Here is a 12,198-nt window from a genome sequence, read left to right as displayed (position 1 = left end):
TCTCACCAACCGCTACAACACACATTTTTAAAAATTATTTTTTTCCTGATGAAACAGAGTCTTGCCATGTTTTCCTGGCTGGCCCGAAACTAGTAAGCCCAGGCTGGCCCCCAACCTGCAGAGACCTTCCTGCTTATGCTCCCCTAGTGCTGGGATTGTGGGTGCGTGTCACCCCGCTAGGCTTCTCATCTCACAGTCGTGTGGAGGAAAAAACCAGTTTCAGCTGGGTCCTTAGGAGACTGGAATCAAATCTTCAGCAGCGCTGAGCTCTTGTCCAGAGGCTCTTGGGGAGAACCCACCCACGAACTCACTTGGGGTGCTAGCAGAATCTGGCGGCTTGGGTGTCTGCAGACTGCCTGTCTTGGCATTCTTTGCCTTTGTTCTTTGCCTCTCTACTTCTTTCTCGCCTTTTCATGCCCTCATCCGTGCCAGAGCAGTGAGCTGAATCCCACCCGTGCTCAAACCTCTGACTTCCCCTTACTCATCCCTGAGAAACCAGTTACAGAAACTATCATTCTGGCTTTATACAGTGCTGCAGGTTGAACCCAGGGCTTTGTGCATGTAAGTGAGCACTCTGCTGACTTTGTTATATCCCCAGACTGAACAATGTCTTACTTGCTTTTTATTTACATAATTGTATGTTTGGTATGTTTTACACACACGCACACGCACACACACACATTGGTAAGGGAAGCAGGTGTACCTATGCCACAGTCACCTGTGGAAGTCCGAGGACAACTTTCAAGAATCAGCAGTGGTGACACACACGTTTAATTCCAGCATTCAAAAGACAGAGGCAGGAGGATCTCTGTGAATTTGAGGCCAGCCTGGTCTACAGAGTGAGTTCCAGGCCAGTTGGGGCTACACAGTGAAACTCTATCTCTACCCCCCATCAAAGCAATCAGTTTTCCTTCCACTATTGGCTCCAAGGTTCAAACTCAGATTACCAGGGTTTATTCAGCAAGCGTTTGACCCACTTAAACCATTTCATAGGCCTTGGATTTTTTTTAAAGACAGGGTTTCATGTAGCCCAGGCTGGCCTCCAAACTTACTAGATTTCTGAGAATGGCCTTGAACTCCTGATCCTCCACAGCTGCGTCTAGATTTCTGGGATTATAGACACATACCTCCAAGCCTAGCTACATATTTTTGTATTTCTTTAATGGTAAGAATATTTTTGTTCTGTTTCTTCAGAGTTTGTATCTCATGCCTAATCCACACTCCAGTTCGGAGCCTTTGCAATTCCTGTCTCCTCACGACCTTTCTGCTCTTCTGCGTTTCTGACCGTCCAGGATGCAACAAGATAAGAGGTGGGGAGGCTTCACCTGCTAACAGGTACAGTAGATTGTTATCTCTAAGGGCTCCCAGTGCAGCTGCAGCAGATAAGCATTGCCCAGAGCCTGTAGCAGCCCCAGGCAGTCAGAAAAGGGAAGCCAGAAGCTAATGTTGTCTCTTATCTGGTTGATTCCAAAGTCAGGGCTGAAGTTCAGCCAGAACAGTCAACAGAACTGACCTCAGCCGGAGAGGAACCTAGAGAAAATGTTTACCCTGACAGCAGACAAGAACTGTGGCCCAGACACTTTCAGCTGTCTCCTGGGCTGATCTTAACACAGTGACTCCAGGGGACCATGCAAGTTCCATGCCACAAAGTAGGCAAAGTGTCACATACTCCCACCAGCTCTGAGAATTCCCCAGCTCGGGTTTCTAAAGTTCCCTCTTAGCTGTCCTATGGGCACACCTTCATCTGTACCCCAGAATTGCCCCCACAGTAAACACAGACCATTCTCCTCTAATACCCGCTCATTTGCTGCTGGGTGTGGGGAGTGTTGGTATAGCATTTATTGGCAATTTGAAGATGTGTATTAATATTGGAGAAAAAGGTTAGATTAAATCTTACTACTGTTCTTAAAGAGCGTCCCTGGCTGGAGAGGTGGTTCAGTGGTTAAGGGCACTTGTTGTTCTTCCAGAGGCCTGGGTGGGGGTCCTAGCATATACATGGTGGTTTACAACCATGCTTAACTACAGTTCCAGGTGATGCAGAGCCCTCGTCTGGCCTCTGTGGGAGCCAGGTACATACATGGAACATACATCCAGGCAAAATACTCATACACATGAAATAAACAAATCACAAATCAAAAAGCGCTTCCACAATGTAGAAAGTTTCCACAAGCCTTTTTTAACTAGTAGTTTTTAACTTATCAGTTTATGTGCATGTGTATTTGCTTACACGAGCTTATGTGTACTACATGTGTGTAATGCCCAGGAAGTCAGAAGAGGGGCCTCAGACTCCCTGGATTTAAAGTTACAAGTGGTTGTGAGCAATCGTGTGGGTGCTGGGTCCTCTGTAAGAGCTGCGAGGACCTAAACAACTGGGCCACCCCTCCAGCCTCCAGTGAGTTTATTGTTGTTTTGGTTTTTTTTAATTTAATTCTTTTTTTAAAGATTTATTTATTTATTATGTATATGACATTCCTTCCATATATGCTTACATGCCAGAAGAGGGCACCAGATCTCATTATAGATGGCTGTGAGTCACCATGTGGTTGCTGGGAATTGAACTCAGGACCTCTGGAAGAGCAGACAGGGCTCTTAACCTCTGAGCCATCTCTCCAGCCCCTTGAATTTAATTCTTATTGTTTGGGTGGAAGCCTCACCCCAGCCCCAGGTATCTGTATATCCAAAGAGTCTGGAATGTTCTATCCCAAGCCCCCTCCCTTGGAAGTTGCTTCAGTCCAGACTCTACCCCCAAGAAAGTCCACTAAATGATGAACCCTTTCCAGAAATGCTCAAGACCACTCCCACAGGGTATTTAAACTGTCCCTCCAGAGAACAGACACATTCTTTTTCTGGTCTTCCTTTTCCGTCTCCACTCTGGGGAGCTGGAAAGTCATCCCGGAGCGTTGGTATCCATTAAACCTGATTTTTCTAATTTGGTTTGATCTGGTCTGATTCAGATTATTGCGTTGGTGGAGAGGCTTATGGGGTGCAGAAACTTTTCACTTACTGTATAGCCCAGACTGGCCTCTAACTGCCAATCCTCCTGCCCCCGCCTCTCAGCGCTGAAGCCATGGTGTCTGCCTTTGTGGACTTCAGCTTCAGGTTCCTTCTCTTTTGTTCTTCCTCATCCCAGATTCCTGCTCACTCCTAAGACAGGAGAGACTTTGGCTCTCTGCTGTTTTTCCTCCCAACCCGTCCTCATCCTTACCCATCACAGCATTTTTCCTAAACAAAGAGACTTCCTTCCCTTAAAGGAACTCTGGTGTCAGCTGATAAAGTAGTAACTAATCTCTCCCATCTGCCACAAGATTGCCAAGTTGTAATTGTTGTAATTACTCTTTGGCCTCTGACTTTCCTGGGACTTCTGGCCAATGGTTAGGATGTCATTCCTGGTGGCTTTGTTGAGCAGCCACCGTCTCAGTGGAACTGGCTGGGTAGCTCCAGTTAACACATTTTGTTTTATTATTTGTTTTTTAGTCTCCTGGCTGCACTTGCATTCATGGTAATACACTTGCCTTGGCCTCTCCAATGCTGCAATTTCAGGACCCTTTACTGTTTTGTTGTTGTTTCTGTTGTTGTTTGTCCTTCCTTCCTTCCCTCCCCCTCTCCTCCTTCCTTCCTTTCTCTTTTACTTTCTTTTCTTTTCTCTTCTTCCCTTCCCTTCCCCTCCCTTCCCTTCTCTATTTCCCTCCATCCCTTCCTTCCTTTCTTCTTTTCTTTTGTTTTTGAGACAGGATTTCAAGTAGCCCAAATAGGCCTCAAACTCAATCTGTTTCTGAAGCTGACCTTGAATTCCTAATCTTCCCGCCTCTGCCTCCCAAGTGCTGGGATCAGTATGCTGAGCCACCAAGTCTAGTTATGCAACACTGTAGCCTATTTTATGAAGGAAGAGCTAGAGCCTAAACCTATTCAGTTGGTTCACTTGGAGAGTTTCTAGGAAAATGGAAAATATTCCTTGCTAGTCAAGTGAGTAGCTTTTGAGGGTAAACTTGCCGTCTGTTTCTGTGAGGAGGGTCCAGGGAAAGAGGAGCCATTTGGTAGACAGGTGGTAGGGAACCGCACAAGGAAAAGACAGGGCTGTCAGCAGAGCCTGCTTCTTTTTGTCACAAAGTTTGGAATGTCATTTCCCTAAATTAGTCATCTTGGGCTGCGAGGAAGGGATGGTTTGTTGTGGGGTATTTGCATACTATGGGAAGATGTATTGCTGGGACTGGTGTAATAAAAAGCTAGACAGTCAATAGCTAGGCAGGAGAGATAGTCAGGACTTCTGGGCAGATAGAGGACTATGGGAAGAAGAAAGGCAGAGCTGTCATCCGGGCACTGAGGAAGCAGGATGGGCAGTGCAGAGTAAAGGTAACCGAGCCCCGTAAAAGAACAGATTAAGGGATATGAGTTAATTTAAGTTATAAGAACTAGTTAGGAACAAGCTAAGGCCAAGCTTTCATAATTAATAATATGTCTCTGTGTTGTTATTTGTGAGCTGGGGACCCAAAGGAAAATCTAACTACACTGGCTGGGGGTGACTTTGTACACCCCAGTCCTGGAATCAGTGCCACTGGCTCCCAAGACTTCCTTTCAGACTTCCTTCCCCGTCTTGCTTCTCAACCAGCTCCATTCACAGCTGAGCCTCTTCAAGGCTTAGTTCCTATTAGCAACTATTCCCTCGGAAGTCATCCCTGATGTCGGGCATGGTGTCATTCTCCTGGGAGCCTTGATAGCCATTCCTCCCTGCTTGGCACTACTAGCCTCTTCTAGGTGAGCTTTTGAAGTGTATCTTCACTTACCTCCCGCTTCTGTCTATCTGAAGACACACACTATAAAAAGTGTTCTGATCTCATTTGCTCATGTGGACGCCTGGAAACCTCCCAGGGGTGGACCTGAAGGATGGTTCAGTGGGTGAAAGTGCTTGTGGGGTGAGCCTGAGGACCTGAGTCTGGATCCATAGAAGCCATGTAAGAACTGGTCACAGTGGCAAGTGCCCGTAATCCCTGCAGGACTTTGGCTGGGTTGGGCCTGAATAAGAGAATCCTGGAAGCTTTCCAGACAGCAAGCCTAGATCAAAACTACTGAAGGTTCTCCAGGCCTGAAGACTAGTTTCTAAGCAGCCTGCCAGACTTCCCCTTGTCTTTGACCATCCCAGGCTCACTTGGCGCCAGCGGCTGTCCTTCCCATTTCTCCAAGGCCTCTCTCTCTCTCTCTTTGGGGCATAGTTTTCCTTTGCCCTCTGCAATGTGGCTGCTCTGGTGCCTACTCAATGAACCAAATGTACTTCCTGAAACCATACCTGCATCTCTCACTAAACAAGTGATGTGTCTCAGTGTCTTCTGTTCCCCTCTTGGGATAGGATCTCATGTATCCCAGGTTGGTCTCAAAGCCACTAAGTAGCTGAGGGTGACCTTAATCTGTTGATCCATACATGCCTGCCACATTAACCCTGGCTTTTCAGTCTGATCTCCCTCACCGGTACCTACTTCAAAACAGAAAAAAAAATGCTCTCTTGTTTTGTATTCTCATTTGTCTTAGTTTGAGTTTCTTCTATTGTTATGAAGAGACACCACTACCACAGCAAATCTTTGTTTGTTTTGTTGTTGTTTGCCTTTTTGAGACAGGGTTTTACTGATTAGCTCTAGCTGTGACTAGGCTGACCTCACACTCACAGAGTGCTGAGGTTAAAGGTGTGTGCCACCACTGCTCAGCTTGATCACAGCAAATCTTATATAGGAGAACATTTAATTGGGACTGTCTTACAGTTCAGAGGTTTAGTCCATTGATATCACCATGGGAAGCATGGCGGCATGCATCCAGATCTTCAGGCAGTAGGAAGAGAGAGCAAGTCACTGGGCCTGGCTTGAGCTTCTGAAACCTCAAAACCCACCCTCAGGGACACACTTCCTCCAAGGCTGCACCTTTTTCAGCGAGGCCTTATGTCCTAACCCTTTCAAATAATGCTACTCCCTATATTAAAATGACCTATGGGAGCCATTTTATTCAAACTGCTACATTATTAATTAACACCCCCATGCATTTTATATGGTTGTAATCTCTTTGGCCATTTTAATGATCCAGTTGTGTATGTATGGTGGGAGAAGGTAGTGAATTATTTCTAAAGGTAGCTTTGGAAATGATCACAACTGTTGATTCTATGTTCCTGAGGCACCCTCCTCCCAGTGAAGTCAGCACGCCTCCCCACCTCCCCTGTCCCTCTTTCTTTCTTTACTTCTTTTTTTTTTAAAGACAGGTGAGCATTACCGTCCAGCTTATGCAGTGCTGGGGATTGAACCCAGGCCCTTATGCTGCTGGGGAAGCACTCTACCTGCTGAGCTACACCCCACCAAGCCTGATAATCACATTTTTGGTAGTTGGAAGGCATAGACAGATAAATAGTCAATATTCGACCTTTAGTTCTCTGAACAGATTTCAGAAGTTCATGGCTGACAGCTGGGGATGGGAACAAGCCTGGCCTTAGCACTCACTCAAAGGGGAGAGGCAGCTGTTGGTGGTAGTGTTTCCTTTGCCTTACTACCAGCCCTGGGGGGCCGAGGTAGGCAGATCTCTGAGTTCAAGGCCAGACTGGTCTATAGAATGAGCTCCACGGCCACACAGAGAAACCCTGTCTTGAAAAACAAAACAAACCTATAAAAAGGTGGAGGCCAAAGGGCCAGGAGTTTCATCTTTGACTCTGCAGTGAACTTGAGGCTAGCTGGAGATAGTCTCCTAAGAGAAAAACAAAAGCAAAGGTCACAGCTGGGACAATATGCAATAGACTGGAAGGCAAGGCCATTGACTTGAAGAAAAGGGCCCATTGCCAGGGAAAGGAGGTCATAGGGTTTTATGCTACATGCAGTAGGCTAGGGAGTGGGTGGATGCAGTCAGTGCTCCATTCTCTAAAGGCGAGAGAGGGAAAGGATCAGTGGGCAGAACGGGCTGTGACTATCAAGCAATATACATCAAGAAGACCTGGGGAGGGATTGGAGGATGTCTGCTCTTTCAGAGGACTTGGGTTTAGTTCCCAGTATCCACTTGTGTTGGAGGAGGGCTCGCTTGTTTATCCCGGCTGCCTGGCTAGCTTAGCTCCGAGATAACCACACAGAAACTGTAATTTAAATCACTGCTTGGCCCATTAGCTCTAGTTTCTTATTGGCTAATTCTTACATCTTAATTTAACCCATTTCTATTAATCTGTGTATTGCCACGTGGCAGTAGCTTACCAGGCAAAATGCCCAGCGTCTGTCTCCGGCGGATCCATGGCATCTTTCTGATTCTGTCCCTCTTCCTCCCAGAATTCAGTCCCCCCCCACCACCACCACCTACCTAAGTTCTGCCCTATCAACAGGCCACTGCAGTTTCTTTATTCATTAATGGTAATGACAGCACACAGAGGGGACTCCCACATCACACTTGGTAGCTCACAACTATCTGTAACCCCAGTTCCAGAGGGTCTGACACTATCTTCTGGCCTTCTTGGGCACTGTAGGCTTGAGGTGCATAGCCATGCATCCAGGCAAACACTCACTAAAAAACAATCCAGGTAACCCCAGGACACTTGGGCTCTGACAAAGGAGGCTGAGGATGGAGGATCATGAGTTTAGGACTAGCCTGGGCTACTTAGTAAGATCTTGTCTCAAAAATCCAAGGACTGAGAGTTAGGCCTGGCAGGTGGTGGTAGGAGGATCAAGAGGAGCCCAGGCTATACTGCAAATTCAAGGTCAATCTGGGCTACAGGGGACACTGTCTTAAATAACAGCAAAACCAATCAAAACCCACCTCCTCTGGAAAACAATTGTGAGCTGTAGAAAAAAATGTAGATTTTTGTTTAAAAAATGTGTGTGTGTGCGTGTGTGTGTGTGCGTGTGTGTGTGTGTGCGTGTGTGTGTGTGCATGTGTGTGTGTGTGCGTGTGTGTGTGTGCGTGTGTGTGTGTGTGTGTGTGCGTGCGTGCGTGTGTGTGCGTGTGTGTGTGCGTGTGTGTGTGCGTGTGTGTGCATGTGTGTGTGTGCGTGTGTGTGCGTGTGTGTGTGCGTGTGTGTGTGTGTGCATGTGTGTGTGTGCGTGTGTGTGTGTGTGTGCGTGTGTGTGTGTGTGTGTGTGCGTGTGCCCTTGGTGCTGGAGTTACAGCCAGTTGTGAGCCAGGGGACAGGGGTGCTAGAAGGGAACTGGAATCCTTCCCAAGAGCATTCGCCTCTGAGCCATCTCTTCAGCCTCCTGGGCTCAATCTGTTCACCCTCCCTCGTGTTGAGATATCCCCTGCTATCTTAGTCCTTGCACACATGTTCTGCATATGCACTTAAGTTATATGCCATACTGCATCTCTGTCTGAATTACGCACTTTAGTGCACTCTCTCTGAGACCAACAATGGAGTCTTCCTAATTCGTTAGTTTCAGCATCCAGGAGAGTTTAGGGTGCAGAGGGACATTCGAGGAGGAAGCATCTGACTAAATAAATTATTTTTAATGAGAATTATCCAAAATCCAGAGGGCACAAAAAATGGGAACTTACAATTTTTGCAAATGATTTGTAGGGAAATGTGAATTTCAGGCATCATAAGAAGTCGATGGGAGATGATGTTAGGGAAGGAGACCCATGAGGTATGAGGGAACTTTCTAATCTTATTGCTAGTAGTCCCGGTGTTTCAGTGATAAAAGTTGCCAGCAGGGTTAGAATGTAGCTTGGTTGGTAGGGTGCTTGTCTAGAATACAAGAAGCCCTGGGGTAGCTCTCCAACCCCATAGGTCGGGTGTGGTTGCTCAAGTCAATGAACTCAGCACTAGGAAGGTGGAAGTCAAGGGACCAGGAGTTCGAAGTCGTCTAAATCGTCTTCAGCTACCTTTTGAGTTCAAGGGCACTTTGACCTCCAAGACCCTGCCCCCGTCTCTCAAAAAAAAAAAAAAAAGTACTTGGCAAATATTTTACATCTGATCTGAAAAGCAGAGAGAAGCAGTCTGCATTTTTTCTAAGACTCTCTCCTTCTCCTTTGTGTATCTCTAGGGACATTTTCTAAGCTCCATGCTGTGTCCCCTTTCATAGTAGGGGTCCTCTCATTTCATTTTAGTTCCACTCCCAAGCATTCTCCTAAAGTGTCCCTGTGCCCTCTGTCTCCCTCAATCAAGGTCAATGCCTTAGCTTTCACCCTTATCCAGGCCACTAGCTCCCCCGCCCCCCCGCCCCCGCCCCCCAAGCTGGACTGGTGTTACTGCTGCTTCACTGATGCCCTTTAATCCCCTCCGGTCGACTAGTATCATTTCACTCCCCTCCCTTCCCTTCCTCCGCTTCTCACCGGAGAGGGGTGCAGCCAGATATCTGGCTGGCTCCACCTCATCTCTGGTCCCGGACATTTTTTGTTTTCCAGGGCGGAAGGCAGGAGCTGGGGAGGACAGCTTCTGTTTCTCTCACCAGAAGCTTCCTGGAGATTGCGTACGTTGGAACTGGCGAGCCCCAGGAATGGGCTGGGCGGTGACCCCCGGCTGCCAGGGTCTGCCCTGGACCCCTGTCCCCTCCCACCAGCTCCTTTCAGCCCTCCCCTTCTATTTACCCTTAAACCGCTCGCGGAGTCTCTAGGCAGAAAGGGCCCCTCCCAGTTACTGTCCTTGTGGGAACCTTGCTCAAGGTCACCGAGCAGGTCAGACCCCTGCTGCGACTGGGAAGACAGCCCTAGCCTCCTTCCAGCTCCCAAGCGAGTAGGCGCACAGCCCGCTGTGACAGCAGAATCTGCGGAAGGGGGAGGTGAGCGCCCTCCTCTGGCCGCTCTCTTTACGCCGTCTTCCTGGGTTTAGTAGCCTGCGGATCCCTAGAAAGCCTCCCTCCCTCATGCGTGGTTAGTTCAGATCTGAATGCCTGCTTCGCCGGGAGAATGGGTGGTCTATGCTTGAGTCATTCATTCGGAAGTGAGATGGGAGAGATGGCAGAAGGCACCCAGTTCAGAACAGACTCACAGAAAAGCTGTAATCTGCCACCTGCTGTCTAGGTTCAAGTTTTTAGCAAATTCTTCCTGGTCCTTGACTCTTGCTAGGTGAGCACTATGACCTTGAAACCTAAGCTCTGTACCCTCAGCTCTCAGTCCCCTTTTCTTCCCCATTTAGGCCCCATCGTTTAACCTGTTCACACCAGCGTGTGTGGTGTGGTAGGGTGTGTGTGTGGGGGGGGGGTGCAGTGCTCTAGAAAGTCAATGGCTAACCTTAAGGGATAGAACTGCAGGACAGTGACCTCCTAGGGACTCAGGTGTCAGCGAAGGGGTCAGAATAAAGCTAACACCGTCCTTGTTACTGAATTGAAATAGCAAACTTCAGGTTATTTCAAAATAGAAAACATTCCTCAGAATTGGAATCCCAGCAGGAGCCTGTGTGTGTGTGCGCGCGCGCGAGCGTGTGTGTGTGTGTGTGTGTGTGTGTGTGTGTGTCTTCCTTCCTCTCTCTTCACCACAGGTCCACAGACTCCAGGGCATCTAGTAATTCTTCCTGTGGCCAAGGTTAAGTGTCTGCCATTGCTACGTGCAGCCCCTGCTCTGGCATCTTAGTTCTTCCAAGCTGGAAGGCAGGGCAGGGCTGGGGGTTGTTTTCAGTATGAAATCATTTCCCACAGTGAAGAAGCAGTCAGGTTCCGCACGGGTCCTCTGACAGTCTTGGATGGCTGCCCAGTGCTAGGAGTCTAAAAATGCCTGAACCCATCTTGAGGTCTCAGGAGACTGGCTGGAAGACAGGTTTCAGGGAAGGACAGGAGTTCTAGTCATGCCTAAGAGAGGTACCTTGCCTGTAGAGACATAAAGTCCTATTCAAAGAAGAGAAGGACCTGGAATTTAGCCCAACGCATCCTTACCTGGGGAAAAAACAGGAGCAGCATTTGGTGGGAAGCATGTCAGTGGAGATGGTGCAAAGAGCTGTGAAGGGCCCCCTCCCCTCTCCATCTTTAAGTAATTAAAGCTGTGTGATGGGTTGAGTCATCACTGGCAGAGATACCAGCAAAACAGACTAGGTGTAGAAGACACCATGACAGAAGACATTTTTTTAAAAAGACAGGGTCTCATGTAACTCAGGCTGGCCTCAAACTCACTATATAGTAAAAAATGTTTTCAAACTTTTGGACCTCATGCCTTTACCTCCCAAGTGCTGAGAATACAGGGATATGCTATTGTGCCTGATTTATGCAGTGATGGGGACCAAACTCAGGGTTTTCAGCATTCTAAGAAAGTGCTCCACTGAGCTACAGCCCCAGCACAGCATGGGAACCAATGGGAAGCTAATTATACAACAAACAGAGTTTGGAAAAATGGGCCGCTGAGGCGGAGGAGGCACAGGTGATACTGACCTTAGCTAGTTTACTATTATAAGCAATGATTAAAGAGTTCTGCTGTGCTCAGAATGGGTGGGCTGGAGGAGCAAACAGATCATCCTGTTCACTCACTTACATGTTCCCCTGGGCCCAGGCAGGGTAGTCTCAGCCGGGTGACAGCTCTGTCTTCCTTCCCTGACATCTGATGAGAAGGAGATTATGTGGCCCATTCTCTGAATGGACTCAGGGTTCCTTAAAATCTAGGCTTGGAGAATTGATCTAGAAGCAGAAACTCCAGGAGTATCTTTGCTCAAACTCATGTTTGGCAATGTCGCCTTTGGCCCTTCCAGGAGACCCTACTGCTTCTCCTTTCCCTGGCGAGCTTGTTTGTATCACTTGTGCCAGGCAATGGGTAGTCTTGGGAATTTGTCCATCCTCTCAGCAGCTGGCATCGTGGAAACCCCAGGTGTTCCATCAGGAAGTGACCCTGGGAATTGCTCCCACTCCTTATTGTACCGATAGGGAAAATACAGCCCAGTGCAGAAAAGTGGTGTGCAGGATTTTCCACAATGGGGCCAGAATGAGAACTAAACCCTCACCTGCTCAGTGTCCTGTGCACAGTTCCCCTACACTCCTCCGATGCTCCCCACTTAAGCTTGTGCTAGTTCCTCTGGCTCCAAGTTACTTGTGGCATCCCCTTGGCAAACTGATACCCCTCATCTCAGAGAGACAGGCTTGGTGAGGGAGTACTTATGTCCACCATCTCTGATCTCATGATGGACCCCAGCATCCTCCTAGAGCAGACTCCACTTAGCTCCTCTGTCTGTCTGTAGATCCAGAAAATCCCCACCTTTTGGCTTTCCTACAACAATGGCTCAGTGACCTTGGGCACATCACTGTTCCACCAGCACAGTAAGAGAACCTAAGGAGTCAAACACAT

This window comes from Microtus oregoni, unplaced genomic scaffold (assembly GCF_018167655.1).
Source record: "Microtus oregoni isolate MIOR12 unplaced genomic scaffold, Mior012 000032F_ref0000030, whole genome shotgun sequence".
Lineage (NCBI taxonomy): Eukaryota > Metazoa > Chordata > Mammalia > Rodentia > Cricetidae > Microtus > Microtus oregoni.
This window is presented reverse-complemented; position numbering follows the sequence as displayed.